Source organism: Xenopus laevis, chromosome 9_10S (genome assembly GCF_017654675.1).
Source record: "Xenopus laevis strain J_2021 chromosome 9_10S, Xenopus_laevis_v10.1, whole genome shotgun sequence".
Classification (NCBI taxonomy): Eukaryota; Metazoa; Chordata; class Amphibia; order Anura; family Pipidae; genus Xenopus; species Xenopus laevis.
In genome coordinates this window covers 10470971-10491369 of record NC_054388.1, presented here as the reverse complement: position 1 = coordinate 10491369, position 20399 = coordinate 10470971, and the positions used below count along the sequence as shown (strand labels likewise).

Genomic DNA, 20399 nt, shown 5'->3' with positions numbered 1-20399 from the left:
TCCCTAGTCGAAGTGCACAAAAAATAACTTGAAATTTGAAAATTCATGTCTAGATGAACAAATTACTCTTTGCTTAATGATAATATAAGTAATATCTATCTGACGGAACACATTGTTCAAATTTATCAAGTGAATTATACCTTTGTGTTAAGGGGACACATATGGTAGGTGGTCATAGTGAGATTTGGTTAGTTATTTAAACAATTCAACAAATAAGGAAAAAAAAAATATGAATTTGTGCAGTTCTGGTGGATCAAATCTTTTAAAAGGAATTTTAAGAGTCTCCTCAATTTGGAGAACGTTTTTTTTTTGTTTTTTTCTACCTTTTTCCCTATCTCCTGATGGGCTGATAACATGTCGTCATTTCCAAGTAAATGAAAAGCAAGCAGGGCTGTGGGGGAGCCTTTAGAACTTGCCCATTGTATGGTAAAATATATCAAGGTTTTGACTGATCTCCATTCCAGAAGGCTTTTTGTTTGACGGCTCGCTCCTGTTTCTGGATCCTGTAGAATTCATGTGCTCAGATTACAGCTGAAAATGGCACTCAAGGTTATGTTAATTGATGGACTATTTAGCTTTAGTGCTGCCCCTTGGATACACAGGACGGGTGTTTACACAAGGTTGGAGTGAAAGAGATACTGTCATTAAAATGGCAAACAATCTTTAATGTTGTGTAAAGTCCTGCTAAAAAACGTAATAACGTGTCTTTTTATTTGCATGGAGGGGGCTGCATTTATTGGTACCAACAGGGAGGTCTCTTATTCGTTATTAGAAAAATGTGTCTTACAATAAAAATCCATTTTCAATTTATGGGCTTTATTTATCAAAATCCAAGTTTTTCAGACTAGTTCAATATAAAAAAAGTCAGACCAAACTAGAATCTACGATTAGAACTTATTTATTAATAAGAAAGCACAATGTAATCGGATCAGGGACAAACACGGAAAAAATCGAGCGAAAATACGAATCGTACAAGTTTTTTCCCAAATTGCATGATTTTTTTCAGCCTTTTTCCCAAATTCGGGAAAAATTTGCCCAAAAAAGTCCAAAATAGCCTGATTTTCAGGCTAATTCCTGCACAGAAACTTCCAAATAGGAAAGGGGGTAGGTCTGAGATGCCGGATTTTCAGATTCAAACTTTTTCCATCCTCTGGGTTTAATAAATCTAAAAATTCTACGTTTTTTTCCATTAAAATTCGGATTTTATAGTTTTATATTTCGTTTTTGGCATTCGTACTTTAATAAATAACCCCCTACAGCAAAAAAAAAGGCAGGCAAGCTTTAAGGGGCCGATTCCCTAACTTAAAGTGAAGGATTCGAAGTAAAAAAACTTTGAATTGCTAAGTGTTTTTTGGACTACTTTGACCATCGAATGGGCTACTTCGACCTTCGACTACGACTTCGAATCGAAGTATTCGAACTAAAAATCGTTCGACTATTTGATAATCGAAGTACTGTCTCTTTAAGAAAAAACTTCGACCCCCTAGTTCGCCATCTAAAAGCTACCGAACTCAATGTTAGCCTATGGGGTAGGTCCCCATAGGCTTTACTAAGTTTTTTTGGATTTAAATCCTTCGAATCGTTCGAAGTATTTAATCGTTCGATCGAAGGATTATTCCTCCGATCGTTCGATCGCACTATTTGCACTAAAATCCTTCGACTTCGATATTTAGTATTTAATTCCCAGTCGAATATCGAGGGTTAATTAACCCTCGATATTCGACCCGTGGTGAATCGGCCCCTAAGTGTCAGTTCTACAGGAGGCCATACACGGGCCGATATAAGCTACCAACATACCAAGTCAGCAGTTTATTGGCCAGTGTATCGGGCCCTCCGATGGACTTTCCCGACCGATATCTGGCTGAAAATTATCCAGATGTCGATTGGGCATTGGTTTATTGATCCTCAAGATGGGCATATAGGGAAGTGATCCGCTCATTTGGTGACCTGTATAGAGGCTGTATGTGTCAGCTCGCATTCACAGATGGAGGCTTCTAGGTTTGCCACCTGGCTGGTATTTTACCGGCCTGGCTAGAAAAAATTATGGCTGATCCCAATGTTATTAATAGGGAAAAAAGATAAATATATAGGAAGGCCGGTATTTTTTTTTCCAGAAAAGGCGGCAACCCTACTTACAGCAGAATAAAGTCAGGCAGACTCTCAACTCCGACTCATGGGGGCAGATTTACTAAAGGGCGAAGTGGCCGTCGCTAGCAAAAATTATCCAAAATGATAATCCACAGGGACATCACCAGTTTACTAAAAGGCGTAGAGGACAATTCACTAGCGACAGAGCTCAGCGCAAATGAGTTTTACACCCTTTTGCCAGGTGAATTTTCCCTCAGGCAAATTCATCAAAATGCGAACTTTACACTACGTTAAACTTTTCGCCAGAGTCTGATAAGACGAAGCTACATCCTCCTCAATCTCATGTCAGTGACATCATATCCTGTGTGCCAAAAAGTCATAAAAAAGACAAAACACTGGCGTTTTGTTTTATACTTTAAAGTGTGATTATTTTTAAAAGTAATTGTTAAATATATATTTATTTTTGATTTATTTTTTATTTTTTAACCATTTCATGCCCATTTGATTTAGGGTGGGCTCATGTCTAGAACATTAGAGGATCTCTTTTGTCATAATTTTGCTTCCTTGGACATATGTAATAATAAGTGGCAACATCTCTAATAAAGACGTATATCTGACCTCTATGTACCCACCCTATTCAAATTGAAGTGTAAGGGGGTTATCAATCAAACGGATTTTCTGATTTGGACTCTTCCATCCTCAGGGTTTAATAAATTCCGTAAAATTTGTGATTTTATAAAAAAAAAATCCAGAATTTTTCATGATTTTTGCATTCAGCGTTTAGTAAATAACCCCCAATGTGTGTTAACAAAGTTTCGCTAGGAAGAAAGTAACACTAGTGAATGTTTGCTTTGAAATGCATGCACTGATGAATTTTGGCTGGCGAAACTTCGCATTTTGATGAATAATTAAAGACTGATGAAGTTGCGCAAAGTGTGGCGAAGCCTTTCCGAGGGCGTAAATTTCCCCCAAGCCCTTAAAGTGCCAGGGGAGACAGATAAGGATATTATTGCTGGAGCTCATTTATATAAATTGTTCTTGTGCAAGTAAAGGAGGCAGCTTATTAGCCGATGTATAGTGGCTATCAACGGTCCTGCCTGAATGATATCTGGCCTGAAATCAGCCAGATATCAATTGCCAGGTTTTAAAATCCCGCCTCCATTGGCCCCAATGGATGATCTAAAGATTCGATTAGCCCAATTTGGCCCAGCAAGGAAATGACTTGGATTTGAACCAGTTTATGTACTTCCAGCAAAAAACTAAAATTTTTAAGGTTTTTGTTCCAAAAAATTTAATTTCTTAGTTTTTTCGCCTGAAACGCACATATTTTTAGATTTTTGCCCAAAAATCTGTGCAGACGGGATTTGAAATTGGACCTTTTCCATTGACTTCAACAGAACCTTGGAGGTGGCGGATTTTCGGATTCTGATTTTTTTCAGCCTCGGTGTATAATAAACCGCGAAAATTCTGATTTTTTTTGTGAAAAAAAACCTGAATTTTTTGTGAAAATCTACATTCGGAGTTTAATAAATAACCCCCTACATGTAACACTAATATTATTGCATTACAATCTATTTAATAAGAACATTGATGTAATAATAATATTACATACAGTCTCGCCATGATAGCGCATGACCTTTAAGATGTGATTAACAAAAGAAACAGTATCCCTTTAAAGAGACAAATAATACCTGTAATAAAATGCAAAAAGTTCCATCACTTCACTTCTATTATCTCCCATGAATGTGGCCCTTCAGCGTGCACGGTAGGTGGAATGGAGATTTTTCCTAAGCCCCAGGCAAATAAGTTTGCATTTTTTTTGTTTAGTCATCAAAAGCTTCCTGAAAATGGTAATTATTGTAAGTGATTGGGTTACTGAGGCAGACAATGGTTTTCATGTTCAGTGTGCGACAGAGGAAGGGTTTAACCTCTTAAGTGGACTGAGATATGTGAAGGGAATGGTCAGGGCTAGAAATTCCCATTCTTTTCCAAGAACATTTTAAAATTAACGAATGTTTCTCCAGAGATCATGGTTGCTCTGTCTGTCCTACAGCTTTAGTCTGATTGAGAATTTGCTATGGTTGTGACATCACAATGACATCATCCATGATATCACTATGACACAGTGGAGATGGTAAATTAGAGCTACAAGTATCTATAGAGGTGCCGTTGTTGAGTTACTTAAAGAGTTAACATCCTACCAGGTTACTGTAATGTCACCAATATCTGGAGGAAAAGGATAGTAAGGGGCAGATATGTCAAGGGTCGATGTAAAAATTCTAATTTCAAGCTATTTTTTTGTGTAGTTCAACTAGGGAATAGTCCAAATTTGATTTGAATTTGAAAAAATGTACTGTCTTCAAATTCAACTTCAACAAATTCAAATTTGACCATTCGCCAACCTGCCAATTTTCTGTTTTAGCCTATGGGGGACCTCCTAGAACCTATTTGGAGTCTTTGAAAAATAGGAGGTTTTTTTTTTAAAACAACTTAGAATCGAATTCAATTGAATACGATATTACTTTGATTCGTACTATTCGATTGAAAACAGCCTATTGATTATTTTTTAATATATTTTGGTTGGTCTTTTTTTATTTCAATTTTGGAGGTTTTTTTATTCAAAATTCGACCCTTGATAAATCTGCCCCACCTGGGATGTTGGCATGGAAGCTTGGTGGACAAGTGTCACCAACATGGGGGATACATTCGGGCAAATTCACTAAAGGGCGAATTTTCCCCTGCGAAGGCAAAGGCTTTGCCACACTTCGTGTGACTCCACCAGCTGCTAATTCGCTACCACTACGCTAATTTACTTAAAACTTCTGCAGGCCAAGTTTCCCTAACGTAAATTCATCAGCGTGATCATTAGGGATGTAGCGAACTGCCGATTTGGTGTTCGCGAACGCCGTTCGCGAACACCGGCAAAAAATGCGAACGTTCGCGGACAGTTCGCGAACTTCGAACACCCGCTAAAATTGTTCGATTCGAACGATCGAAGGATTTTAATCGTTCGATCGAAGGATTTTCATTCGAATCGAACGATCGAAGCCATTCGATCGAATGCTTTTCATTCGATCGAATGCTTACAATCATTCGAACGAATGGAAATCGTTCGATTTTTAGCGGTCTAAGGAATTCGAATGGTCGAATGGTTGAACGATTTGTATTCGAATCGAACGCGAACTCAAAATGCGAACGTTCCCAAACGTTCGCGAACATTCGGCGGACGCGAACGGTCGAAGTTCGCGCGAACTAGTTCGCCGCAGAACAGTTCGCTACATCCCTAGTGATCATAGCGATCTTTCCCTAACGTTCGTTTCTGCCTAGCAAAACTTAGTTAACACACGTGCGCTAAGTTCAATTTGAATAGGGGGGGTACATATAGGTAGTGATGGGTGAATTTCACCCGTTTTGCTTTGCAAAACGCGAAAAATTTGTGAAAAATCATGAAATCGGAAAGTTCACGAAAAAATTGTGAAATTCGAACGTTTTCACGCAAAAAAAATTGTGAAATTGAAAATTTTGATGAAAAAATCGTGCAATTCGAACGTTTTTAATTAAAAATCTAGCAATTCGAATGTCTTCACTAAAATTGAGCCATTCAACGATTTCACTAAAAAATCGAGCAATTCGAACGGTTTCACTAAAAAATCGAGCAAATCGAATGTTTTCACGTAAAAACGTGGAAATTTGCTGCGAATCCGTGCCAGACGAATTTATTCGCCCATCACTACATATAGGTCATATATATGTCTTTATTAGAGATGTTGGTGCAAATGGTTTTCGGCATACAGGATATGATGTCACTGATATAAGATTGAGGAGGATGTAGCTTCATCTTATCAGTTCATCAGGTCTAAGGTGGAGAAGAAAACTCTGGCAAAAGCGGTAAAAAAAACGGAAAAATTCATACTTTAGTGAATTTGCGGAGTAGCGATGGTTCGCCTGAGCGACAGTCAAAAACTGTTAGGTTCCACTAGGGAATTGTTAAAATTCATTTTGAATTTTTTCAAACATTCAAATTGGATTTTCGAGATTTAGCCCTTTAAGAACTGGAATTCCACTATTCGACACCTAAAACCTGACCTGCCGAATTGCTGTTTTAACCAATGGGAGACGTCCAGGGATCAATTCTGTGTTATTTGCAACCTTCCTGACATTCGAGTTTTTGTTTGGAGAAAAAAACTTGATTCCAATTGGATTCCAGTTTTCGGGTCTATCCTATTCACCCAAGTTTAAAAAATGTGATTTTAATAATGAATTTCGATATGTTGAATTTCAAGTTCATGGGAGTTTAAAAAAACTTGAATTTGAAATTCGACTCTTGATAAATGTGCCTTTAAGTGGCAGATTTATCAAGGATCGAATTTAGAGGTGATGGGATTTTTTAAACTCCCATCACCTCGAAATTCAAATAAAAAAATACTAACTGAAATTTATTAAAAAAATTAAATTTTTTAACTTCGAGTGAATAGGCTGTATTCGATCGTTCAATTAGAATTAGAATCATATTCGATCAAATCGAAGTATTTTCAAAAAAAAAAACTTGGATTTTTCAAAGATCACCAGATGACTCCAAATAGGTTCTACGAAGTCCCCCATAGGCTAAAAACAGCAATTCGGCAGGTCTGAGATGGCGAATAGTAGTTTTTAAAGAGAAAGAACATGATGAATTTCGATATTCAAAATTTTACATTTTTGTTCAAATTCGATTCAAATTGGACTATTCCCTAGCCGAACTACACTAAGGGGCCATTTCACTATGGGTCGAATATCGAGGGTTAATTAACCCTCGATATTCGACTAGGAATTAAAATCCTTCGACTTCGAATATCGAAGGATTTAGTGCAGATAGTTCGATCGAACGATCGAAGGATAATTCATTCGATCGAACGATAAAATCCTTTGAATCGAACGATTCGAAGGATTTTAATCCAACGATCGAAGGAATATCCTTTGATCGAAAAAAGTTAGGCAAGCCTATGGGGACCTTCCCCATAGGCTAACATTGACTTCGGTAGCTTTTAGATGGCGAACTAGGGGGTTGAAGTTTTTTTAAAGAGACAGTACTTCGACTATCGAATGGTCGAATAGTCGAACGATTTTTACTTTGAATCCTTCGATAGTCGTAGTCGAAGGTCGAAGTAGCCCATTCGATGGTCGAAGTAGCCCAAAAAAAACTTCGAAATTCGAAGTTTTTTAACTTCGAATCCTTCACTCAAAGTTAGTGAATCGGCCCCTAAAAATAGCTCGAAATTTGAAATTTAAAAGTCTGTATTGAAAATGAACCAGTGGTAGCAGGAACGATCGTAATTGTTACATTACTTTAGTTCATTTGCCTTCACTGATCCAGTTAAAGCAGGCAACAGTTGCTCAAACTACAAATGTAAGTCTTTACAGATGGTTTTACTGTGACTTTAAGGGTGAGGCAACATTGTGCGTTTTGGGGAGATTCAGTCGCCTGGGGACTAATCGCCTCGTTTTTCCGGCGACCAATCTCCCCAAACGCCTTCCCTCACTCTGCGCTGGCTAAAATAAAGAAACGCAAGCTCTAATCACACGCGGCGATTCGTTTTCCGAAGTAGCCCAAAGTTTCCTCGTGAGGCAACTTCGGAAACGAACCACCACGTGTGATTAGTGCCAGCGTTTTTTCATTTTAAGCCGGCGCAGAGTGAGGGAAGGCGTTTGGGTTGATTGGTCATCACAAAAACGAGGTGATTAGTCGCCAGGCGACCAAATCTCCCCAAAACGCCCAGTGTGGCCTTACCCTAAGATTATTATTATTTTTCTATGACAGTCTGCCAGTCTCTCTATGGGCCTATATCTCACTGCATGATTTCTTATACAACCAACTTGATATTCCATTAACTTCATGGATCATTTTCTTTTTGGTGAATTGATAACTGAATCTCTGGTTTAAAGGTTCAGTATGAATATCAGCCGCATTATTGTTATCTTTGTTTTTTCTCTTTACAGTCTGCCTAAATCTAATAAAAAAATCAATATATCATTGCCTGCTTGTACACACACACAGACAGAATGAAAGCAGATAGAATGAATTGAATGTTTGTTTGATTTTCTACAAGTCAGGGTGACTTTCAGAACTCTTACTACTTACAGAACTGTTACTACTTGTAACAAATGGGTTATCGCTATACTCCAATGTCTCTATATATCTGTAACCTTGTTATGAGCTAAGGGGGCCCAGTCTGAAGGCCAGTTAGGGGGAGATTTGGGGTGACTGCTTATTTGTGCCCTGGGTACCCCTGGAACCAGGGCCGCCATCAGGGGGGGACAGGGGGGACAAGCGTACCGGGCCCGGGCATGAAGGGGGGCCCGGCAGCGCTGCATTTTTTGAAGAACCGGGCCCCCCTTCCGAGCGCCCGAGCCGTACGTCTTGCCTCTTGCGTGCCGAATGCGGAAGTGCCGAAAAGCCGAAGCCGATGCGCCGAAAAGACCCGAAGTCACGAAAACAGCCGAAGTCCTGAAGCAGCGCAAAGACCCGAAGTCACGAAAACAGCCGAAATTGAAGTCCTGAAGCGGTGAAAAGACCCAAAGTCACGAAAGGAGGCGAAGTTGAAGTACTGAAGCCATGAGTTCAATCCTACTGAACACCAGTTTGTGTTTTTTTTTTTTTTTTAATCCCCTGGCCACCAATGTATTATTTTAATATTCTATAGGCTCCTGCCACCAATCTTTTTTTTAAAACTTTTTTTTTGGGGCCCCAATTTTTTTTTTAACTCGTAAGGGGCCCCTTGCCACCATTGTTTTTTTTTTTTGTTTTTTTTTTAAAAAAAAAAAATTAATTTTCTTTTTGGTGGCCCCAAATTTTTTTAACTTGTAAGGGGGCCCCTGCCACTATTTTTTTTTTTTTGGGGCCCCAATTTTTTATAAGGGGGCCCTGACCATCAATAGCTTTTTACAACTTGTGTGGGGGGGGGTTACTTTTTTAGTGCTGATGTCTGTGTGGTCTTTTAACTGCGATGTGGAGTGGGCGGGATATGGGGCGGAGCTTGGTGGTCAGTGTGGGCGGGGCCCAGGGGGCCCCAAAAATTTTGTTGTACAGGGCCCCGTGATTTCTAATGGCGGCCCTGCCTGGAACTATAGCAGGGTGACTGTTACCCCAATGTTTCTATATATATGTAACCTTGTTATGAGCTAAGGGGGCCCAGCCTGAAGGTCAGTTAGGGGGAGATTTGGGGTGAGTGTTTATTTGTGCCCTGGGTACCCCTGGAACTATAGCATGGTGACTGTTACCCCAATGTTTCTGTATATCTGTAACATTGTTATGAGCTAAGGGGGCCCAGCCTGAAATCCAGTTAGGGGGAGATTTGGGGTGAGTGCTTATTTGTTCCCTGGGTACCCCTGGAACTATAGCAGGGTGACTGTTACCCCAATGTTTCTATATATCTGTAACCTTGTTATGAGCTAAGGGGGCCCAGCCTAAAGGCCAGTTAGGGGGAGATTTGGGGTGAGTGCTTATTTGTGCCCTGGGTACCCCTGGAACTATAGCAGGGTGACTGTTACCCCAATGTTTCTATATATCTGTAACCTTGTTATGAGCTAAGGGGGCCCAGCCTGAAGGCCAGTTAGGGGGAGATTTGGGGTGAGTGATTATTTGTGCCCTGGGTACCCCTGGAACTATAGCAGGGTGACTGTTACCCCAATATTTCTATATATCTGTAACTTTATGAGCTAAGGGGGCCCAGTCTGAAGGCCAGTTAGGGGGAGATTTGGGGTGAGTGCTTATTTGCACCCTGGGTATCTCTGGAACTATAGCAGGGTGACTGTTACCCCAATGTTTCTATATATCTGTAACCTTGTTATGAGCTAAGGAGACCCAGTCTGAAGGTCAGTTAGGGGGAGATTTGGGGTGAGTGCTTATTTGTTCCCTGTGTACCCCTGGAACTATAGCAGGGTGACTGTTACCCAAGAGGACCCAGCCTAAAGGCTAATTAGGGGAGATTTGGGGTGAGTGCTTATTTGTTCCCTGTGTACCCCTGGAACTATAGCAGGGTGACTGTTACCCCAATGTTTCTATATATCTGTAACCTTGTTATGAGGACCCAGCCTAAAGGCTAATTAGGGGAGATTTGGGGTGAGTGCTAATTTTATGCCCTGGGGGAGACCAAGATACATCTGATGTAATTTCATTATTACAGTTAAGATGATTTTATAGTTTTAGAAAAGATTACAATAAATATGAATTATTAAAATTAAAGATATTCAAAAAAAACATCCCATTTATGAAATTCTATATTATTTTTATAACTTTTTTGGATTTATTTAATACATCTTAGTGACTTTTTCTTTGGAAAAAAATGCTGATTTTTCATTTTTTTTCCTTTTCCCTTAATATGGAATTTGTGAAGCTGAACCTATATTTTAACATGACATGTCTCGCAGACCGCACAAGAGAGTCGATAAACACTACCTTAAATGTTTCCAAATGTTTGGATAGATCCAGGAAAAGTGGATAATTTAGGGCATGTTCGTTTTTATGAGGAATTATGTTACTTCAAAAAAACAAAAAAAATGACCAACCTTCAGCCAAATACCACTGACAGACAATGGAAAATTGGATGAGACTTCAGTTTTATGCGATAGGGAAGATTTTCAGCCAAAGCTTGGGATATAAATGTTATGTTTCTAAATATACATCGCCAGAGTAAGAGTAATAACAAAAGGGGTCCTGGGACCAATGGGGCCCAAAAATTAAAAAGAATATGAATCAAGGATTTCAAGCCTGACAGTTTTTTGTAAACTACAACTCCCAGCATCCCCTGAAAGTAAAGGGCAATTACCCTTAGCAACCAATTGGATTGTTGCATTCATTCTTCTACCTGCAGCTGCCTGAAAAAAGCCAAGCACTGATTAGTTGCTATGGGTTACTGCCCATGGGCAAATTTGCCCAGTGTTGATAAATGAGCCCCATTGTGCCTCGCACTTTTAATCTTTTTTTTAGGTGCACATGGACTCAGAACAGACGTGTGAGTGCACTAAGGGGGGATAAAAGTGCACCCACTTAGTGCTTATTTAGGGGTCATTAGAGGTCAGGGTGCTTGCTGCACTTCAAGGTGGTTAAAAAAAACAGTGTCTTCTGTCTTAAATTCCCGCTATAGGACAGATGGTAAGTACAGGGTCCGTTGCAGCCTTCATCCACCAGCGCTCCCTAACTTGCACATCTAAAGGAGAAAGAAATTAGGTGGCAGAAGGAGGACCCGGCTCCCCTTTCCGCCCCTGAATACAGCCCTGGCAAATGCAGGCAGCAATGTATTCATGAAATGCATGCAGGTCTCTGTACTCTGAAACGAAAAGGAGTACATAGTGCATGTTTTTTTGTACTTTCCTACCTGCTTGGCAGTCAGTAAATGACCCTTAGGACCAGTGGCGTAACTACCGGTGGAGCAGGGGGTGCGATTGGGCCAGGGCCCGCACCCCCTCGGGGCCCCCCGGCAGCTTGCACTCCACTCGTAAATGGGAAATGCGGCCGTATGGAGGGGGGCGGACCCGGCTGCATGTCCCGCGCCAGTTCCCGCCCCCCTCTAGTTACGTCTCTGCTTAGGACAGAGAAACACACGAAGATTCAGCGAGAGTAGACTAATCTCCCCGAACTGTCTTCCCCTGCCTTCCCGCTGGCTAGAATGTAAATCGCAGACGGGATGGCACTTGGAGAACTTTGTTTTCCGAAGTTGCCTCACGAGAAAACTTCGGGAGCAACTTTGGAAAACAAAGCGCTCCAATTGCCATCCCTACTAAATAGCCCCAAATCTGAGTGTCTCTGCCTTTATAGTGTGTATAATATCAGATGTCAGCGGTAAGATCTGTAACTGTGAGATGACATGGGGAGGCCCATTTATCAAAGTCTGACTTTATCTGATTATTTTATGAAAAGTACTCCAACCAAATTCGCATAGGTTTTTTCCCCTTATTTATGAATAGATTTTCCCGAAAATTTCCTGTGCGGGAAAAAACCTGAAAATTTTGGATCGTATGAATTTTTCGGATTTCTGCACAAAAACTCAGACTGTTCAGATCTTCAGATTATTGCACAAAACCCAGCACAGATCTGGATATCTTCGGGACTTCTTCCATTGACTTACAATTGATATACAACCTCGGCAGTTCTGGTTTTTGGATTCTGACTTTTTCCATTCTAAGGTATAATAAATCCAGAAAAATTTGAGGTTTTTTTTCCCCACTATAAATTCAGATTTTATAGTAAAAAAAAAACACAAACTTTTCAGGTTTTTGGCATTCAGACTTTAATAAATAACCTCCTTGGTGTTTCAGTGATAGCATTGCTGCCTTGCAGGACTGGGGATTTAGGTTTGATTCCAGCCAGGGCAATATCTGTTAAGAATTTGTTTTTGGTCTATGCGGGGGTACTCCGGTTTCCCTACAGACGATACAGACAGGTTCCTGATAAAACTGACCGTAGTGAATGTGATGGGGCTAGGAAGAGACTGTAACTATTAGCGAGTGTGTGTAGTAAGGCAAAATATGGGTGCACAGTTTATCAGCAGCAGAATACTATGGGGCAGATTTACATAGGGTCGAATATCGAGGGTTAATTAACCCTCAATATTCGACTACCGAATGTAAATCCTTCGACTTCGAATATCGAAGTCGAAGGATTTAGCGCTAATCCTACGATCGAACGATTTTAATCCATCGATCCAATGATTTTCCTTCGATCAGAAAATGCTTAGGAAGCCTATGGGGACCTTCCCCGTAGGCTAACATTGGCCTCGGTAGGTTTTAGGTGGCGAACTAGGGGGTCGAAGTATTTTTTAAAGAGACAGTACTTCGACTATCGAATGGTCGAATAGTCAAACGATTTTACGTTCGAATCGTTCGATTCGAAGTCGAAGTCATAGTCGAAGGTCGAAGTAGCCCATTCGATGGTCGAAGAAGCCATATTCGACCATTCGAAATTCGAAGTATATATTTCTTCTATTCCTTCACTTGAGCTAAGTAAATGGGCCCCTATATGTGATATGTGTTCAACAACTGTCTGGTTTGAATAGTCAAATGGACTCTAAAATTGTCCCTATAACTATTCCAGAAGAGGCCAGATTCATATCTGACATGTAGGGTTGCCACTTGGCTGGATTTTTTTTACCGGCCTGGCCAGTAAAAATGATGGCTGATCCCAATGTTATTAATAGGGAAAAATTATAAATATATAGGAAGGCTGGTATTCTTTTCCGGAAAAGGTGGCAACCCTACTGACACGTGTGACCCAGCCCCATCCAGACATAGGGCACGTGAGTGAATAAATCTGATGCACAGTGACAAACAGACCCCTCTTTAAAAAGCCAAAGTGATCAAGTGCTTATCTATGGGCTCTTATACATCCAGACACATTCCTTTCTGCTTTCATGGAGGTGGGTGTAAATTCCATCTGCCCTGTTTGTTTATGGGGGGTAGTTTCCTCTCCTTGTTCTCTACTGGACCATTTTGTTTATTTATTACCAATAAAGGGGTCATTGTATATTTATATACTTCTTTGTTTAGTTTCCCTGGACTCTGCTGGCAGTTTCTGTCTTGTACAAGACTCCATTGTGGGCTGGCACACCTGATACTGTCAGGAAGGGAAGCATAAAGTATAGAGAACCATAAAAATGTTTATGTACAGAACACAAAGTTGCTTCTATTACATATAAAGAGCTTGTAATATTCAGAGCTACGCAGCTTCTAGAAGACGGAGGAACCTGTGGGAAACTTACTTCCTGGAAGTGATAATATTGGGAGGATCAGTAAGGCAAGGGAAATAGCTTTCCCCACTTGCTGAGAGGAACATTGCATGCAAAATATATAATGAACACATGGAAAATATCTGCCAGTATGGCCACATGTTATTCCTTTCAGCAGCCGCATCTCTTATAACTTTGTTTCCCCTTTAAGGAATTCATTTTCCAGACGAATCTGGTAGCGATGTCATAAAAAGTTCAGTTTAGTGAAGCAGTTTCCACATCCTTTCTCAGTTACCGGCCTCCGGGGCAGGATCTCTCTCATTAGGGAAGAAATGATCATTTTCTGGTGCCCCTCTGCTCATGGGGAAAAGCTGATTTTAATAAAAATCGAAGTTATTTTGAATGATGATGTACAAATTGATACCGAGTATGTTTTCATTTCCTGAACATTGGAGACATAGGAACATAGAGCAACTTCAAAAGCAGGGAATTGTGGCTGTGAATTCTATCGATACTAATGGACCAGTGTGTCAGGTTCAGGCTAAGCTGCGAGTCAATCATAATTTAGATCAGATTCAGGGAGATTAGTTGCCCGACGATAAATCTCTTCTTCTCCCCGAACTGCCTTCCCGCCAGCTAGATTGAAAATCACCGGCGTGATGGCACTCGGGTCGCTTCGTTTTCCGAAGACTTTTTTGAACTTTGGGCGGCTTCGGAAAACGAAGTGCTCCGATTGCATCCCGCCAATGATTTTCATTCTTGCTGGCGGGAAGGCAGTTCAGGGAAATTGGTCGTCCTGAAGAAGAGGAGATTTGTCGCCGGGCAACTAATTTCCCCGAATCTGAATGTGTGTCTCCGACCCTTAGAGTGATACAGACACCCTCGCATGGGCATGTAGTTCCCCCCAAGACGCGAAGCAAAATGGCAAAAATACACCTGCAGGTACATAAGAATAGGTTTCAATAATAAACTGTAAGTACAATAATGTTTTATTTTGCAGAAAAAAGAATGACAGGAGAGAGTTTGGAGAAGAGGTACACTGGCCAATTAAAAGTATCGGCACGGGTATTTCCGAGGTCAGTAAGGGGGTTATTTAATAAAGTCCGAATGCCAAAAACTGAAAAAAATCGAGTTTTTTTTTCTATAAAATCCAATTTTTAATGAACGAAAAAACTCAATTATTTTGGGATATATTATACCCTGAGGATGGAAAAAGTCAGAATCTGAAAATCCAGGATTTCAGGCCTGCCAAGGTTGTATTCAGGGCCGCTATTAGAAATCACGAGGCCCCCTGGGCCCCAGCCCCCAAGCTCCACCCCAGATCCCACCCAAAGACCACATAGACATCAGCGTTAAAAAATGGTAAACCCCCCACACACAAGTTATAAAAAGTCATTGATGGTCAGGGCCTCCTATAAATGAAAGAAAAACTGTGGTCCCAGGGCCCCCCATAAAAGATTTTTTTTTAAAAATTGGCTCCAGAGACTCCATAAAAGTTTTTTTAAAAATCATTGGTGGTCAGAGCCCCCCATAAGTTAAAAAAAAATATTGGCGCCAGGGCCCCCATTACAAGTTAAAAAAAACATTGGGGCCCCAGAGAATATTTAAAAAAAAAATTGGTGGCAGGGGCCTGTAAAGTATTTAAATAATACATTGGTGTCTAGGGTTTAAAAAAATAATAAAAAACACACATTGGTGTTCAGTAGAACTGAACACGTGGCTTCAGGACTTCAAGTTCGGCTCTTTTCGTCACTTTGGGGATTTTCGCAGCTTCGGGACGTCAAGATCGGCTCCTTTCATAACTTCGGGTCTTATTGCGGCTTCAGGGCTTCAAGTTCGGCTCCTTTAGTGACTTTGGGTCTATTCTCGGCTTCAGGACTTCGAGTTCGGCTGTTTTCGGCACTTTGGGTCTTTTCGCGGCTTCTGGACCTCAGCAGATCGGCTCTTTTCATCACTTCAGGACTACGGCTTTTTTACTGCCAAGGCACTGCACTGCCAAGGGGGGCCCGGCTATTTCAAAAACTGCAGCACAGCTGGGCCCCCCTTCAGGCCCGGGCCCAGTACAGTTGTACCCCCTGTGCCCCCCTGATGTTGGCCCTGGTTGTATATGTCAGTGGGAGAAGTTCCAAAGATATCCTGATCTGCCCTGGGTTTTGTGCAAAAATCCGAAGATTTCGCCGTTTTCAGGCAAAAATCCAAAAACATAGTAGGATCCGAATTGTCATACGATTTTCACGAGTTTTTTCCCCAAACTGGAATTTTTTCGGGGAAAATGTATTGATAAATAACAAGGAAATAACCCGTGCGGATTTGGTTGGAGCATATTTCAGAAAATAATGAGATAAATTCGGATTCTGATAAATAACCCCCCCCCATGAGTAGCCAAAGATGCTGCAAGAATAAAAATTTAAATTCATTTTACCCACTACTCCGAGTTTACCATGTAAAACTATGACAATCCCTGGCCCTACCCATGCAATAAATGGATCAATGCTTAAATCACAATCAATCTCCAAACATTTCTTGGCTAATTGCTCCCTACATTAATGAGCGATTAGTAATTATGGAATGTTAGTCACGGCAAATCACAAATCCACATCCATAAATCCATCTTGTAAACATGAGAAGATTCCCGCAGACACGGATGAGCTCATAGAAAAACACAAAAAAACGCTTTATGTTATAATGATTAAACCACTTTATGATTAGTCACTTCCTTTCTGTTCTGCGGCTGTGATTCACCTTGGTGCCGCAATCCCCTTTCAGCTCTGGCATTACTTCCTGCAATTGGGGAAACAGACTTCAAACTCTACAAGATTTCCCTTGGTAGGGTGAGAGACTGAAGAGAGAGAGCTTCCTTTCCTTGAAGGGATATATTCTGTTTTAGTGTTTTAGAGTTTTTATTGCATATTCGAAATACGGGAACATGTACCTTTTACATTGTATCCTACATTGACTCCCAAGAGGCAGCATAGTGAAGCACTTTTTACTTGTCGACATAGATATCTGGTCTAATTTACAGAAGGTCAATGGAGAAATAAAAATTTGGGATGGAACTGATGGGACTTGGTTGGGGGTTATTTATTAAAGCCCAAATGCCAAAAACTCTGGAAAATTTATTGAGAAATAAGGAGAAATAACCAGTGCAGGTTTCGTCGGAGTATATTTCAGAAAATAATGAGATAAATTTGGATTTTGATAAATAACCCCCATAGGGGTAAATTTATCAAAGAGTGAAGTTCCGCCACTAGAGTGAAATTCCGCAACTCTCAATTCATTTCTATGGGATTTTGAAAGGCGTATTTATCAATGGGTGAAAGTGAAATACGCCTATAAAAATCCCATAGAAATGAATGGAGAGTGGCGGAATTTCACTCTATTGGCGGAACTTCACTATTAACTTCAATCTTTGATAAATATACCTCTTGGTGTTTCACTAATATATATATAACGGTATGGGATCCATTATCCGGAAAACCATTATCCAGAAAGCTCCACATTACGGAAAGACCTCCTCCCATAGACTCCATTATAATAAAATAATTCATATTTTAAAACATTATTTCCTTTTTCTGTGTAATAATAAAACAGTCGCTTGTACTTGATCCCAACTAAGATATAATTAATCCTTATTGGAGGCAAAACCAGCCTATTGGGTGTATTTAACGTTTACATGATTTTCTAGTAGACTTAAGGTATAAAGATCCAAATTACGAAAAGATGATCCAGAAAGTCCCAGGTCCTGAGAATTCTGGATAACAGGTCCTATACCTGTACCTATTATATATATATATATAATATTTAGAGCAATAAATATCTAATGAGATTAAAATACATAAACCCATTTTTTTTGTGAAATTTTCAGTTGACCAAAGTGCCTTTAGAGTTGACCCAAAATAAACCGAACCCTTGAGATTTTTCTGCATTGTTGTATCTCTTTTTTCTGGTTTGACCTAATTAACTTGACAAAGACATGCAGTACATTACACTCCTTGCTTGGGTTTAGCACCTTCACACAAAAAAAAAAACACAGAAGCCCACAGACAGGAAATTGAGAAAAATAAAAGAAAGAAAAAAAAGTTTTCCTGTACAAAAGAGCTCAAAGAATTTTAATTCATAGAAGCCTCCATCCAGTATTCACATGCTAATGGCAACCAATCTGCTTTTCTTTTTTTTCTTTTTTTTGCATTAAAATGGTAAAACATTCCATCTAGAGTGGAAATGCACCCGGCATTCTACTCAGGCTCTCATCGGATTTCAGAAAAAAAAAAAAGACATTTTACATTCTCATTAAACAACACACGTATCATTATGAATGACATGTCAAATCTGTAGCCACCAAGGATACCATAGTGGGGTGCTATGGGTATCCCTTATTAATATAAAACTTTACTGCCCAACCTAAGGTTCCTTAAACTGATACTGAACCAAGGCAAATGCAGCAATTGAAGGGCTAGTTGGCCAACACCTCAGTACTCTGTTGTCACCTCATCCTGCTATACCAATTACCCACAGGCATCCAAAGTCCCTTCCCAGAGACTATTATCCCACTACCATCTCTCCCTACTATACCTGCTATCCCACAGTCACACTCCCTTCCCAGAGACTATTATCCCACTGTTACTATAGACACCATCTCTCCCTACTATACCTGCTATCCCACAGTCACACTCCCTTCCCAGAGACTATTATCCCATTGTTACTAAAGACACCATCTCTCCCTACTATACCTGCTATCCCACAGCCACACTCCCTTCCCAGAGACTATTATCCACTGTTACTATAGGCACCATCTCTCCCTACTATACCTGCTATCCCACAGTCACACTCTTTTACCAGAGACTATTATCCCACTATTACTATATGCACTATCTCTCCCTACTATACTGCTTTGCCACAGTCACACTCCCTTCCAAGAGACTACTATCTTGCTGCTACTATAAGCACAATCTCTCCCTACAGTACCTGCTATCCCACAGTCATACTCCTTTCCTAGAGACTATTATCCCACTGTTACTATAGGCACCATCTCTCCCTACTATACCTGCTATCCCACAGTCACACTCCCTTTCCAGAGATTATTATCCCACTGCTACTATAGGCACCATCTCTACTTACTATTCTTGGTATCCCACAGCCAAAGCCCCTTCCTAGCTGCTACTATATATTTCTGCTACCCCTTTATAAAGGCTATTACCTTGCTGACATTGGTGCTGCTCAACCTATGTGGAGCTTAGCTTTCCCACAATATTCCTTCATATAACTGTTGCTCTCTAAGGAACCCAAGGGCAGCCTTTTATACTATACGTCTCCTAAACACATCCCTGAGAGCCATACAAGTACACTTTTCTTACTGCACATAACAAGAGACATAGGCTATTAGCATAGACCCCCACACAGTCCTTTCTGAGGTGGATTAGCATGCATACTTTTCCCATAAATTAGAAATTCTAATCAGTCTGCAATAAAGACTCCTTGGGTAAGATTATACCCAGCTCCCAACAATGCTGCCCATTATCCATTTAGAATGTTTCTACAGTATTCCGCTCTGGGATGGATTGTATGTACTCACTTCTAAAAGAACCTTGTTGGGGGGGGGGAGATAAATATTTTTTTGCAAGGAAAGTATTCAATTATTTTAAATGTGCCAAAGGTTCACCTAAAAATACTGATTATTAGTATTATGTAGAAGTAAGTAATCTAAGCAAATAATACCAAATTTTGAAATAGTAGAACTATTTCCCTTTATTGCTCTGCAACCATTTTTAGCCCCACCAACCAGAAAGAAGATTTATTTAATGTGAGTGGTCATGTTTGTTGACTTTTTCTCATATTCTCATATACACATATTACTCATATTTGTTACTCCCATTAATATACTCCTTTCTCAGAACCTCATTTCTCTCTTGAGGGCAATTCTATCCACTTTCTTATGTTCTTCACCATCTACATCTACTGAATATTGTCAATGCTCTAGGCCAGGGGTCCCCAACCTTTTTTTACCCATGATCAACATTCATGTAAAAAACATGTAAAAAAGAGTTTGGGATCGATACAAGCATGAAAAATGTTCCAGGATGGTGCCAAATAAAGGTTGTGATTGGCTATTTGATACCCTCTATGTTGACTGGCAGCCTACAGGAGACTCTGTTTGGCAGTACACCTGGTTTTTCTGCAACCAAAACTTGCCTCCAAGCCTGGAATTCAAAAATAAGAACCTGGTTGTGGACACTGGGAGAAACATTTAAGGGGCTGATAAACAACATGTTGCTCATGAGCCACTGGTTGGGGGTCACTGCTCTAAAAAAATTATATTTTAGGAGTAAAAACTGATATGAATCACAAGGCTACTTATCCACCTACCACCAACCCAGTGATCTCATAGAAGAATGCTGTTCCCTCCTTACGCCACCAGTAGAAGTTTCTTTGAGGTAGATTCTCTGTGGCCTCCCATCTAGTGTAGCATTCCCCAACCAGTGTTTTGTGATCCCCACTTCTCTCTAAAATGTGACTCATAGTGAAAGAATACTAGGAGGTGTTGTCCAACAACGTCTGGGGACACAGAGAAAGAGGAGAGGGAGGGGTGAGCAACGGAGAAGAGGGAGGGAGGTT

At 40.3% G+C, this 20399-nt stretch overlaps 1 long non-coding RNA gene across 1 annotated transcript in view; it reads right to left on the bottom strand.

Moving 5' to 3' along the window:
• The window catches only part of LOC121399045, a 29935-nt gene extending 9536 nt beyond the window's left edge, over nucleotides 1-20399 (bottom strand). Inside the window, exon 1 of the long non-coding RNA XR_005964704.1 lies at nucleotides 20151-20399. This is a non-coding gene — a long non-coding RNA (uncharacterized LOC121399045). The remainder of the gene's footprint in view (nucleotides 1-20150) is intronic.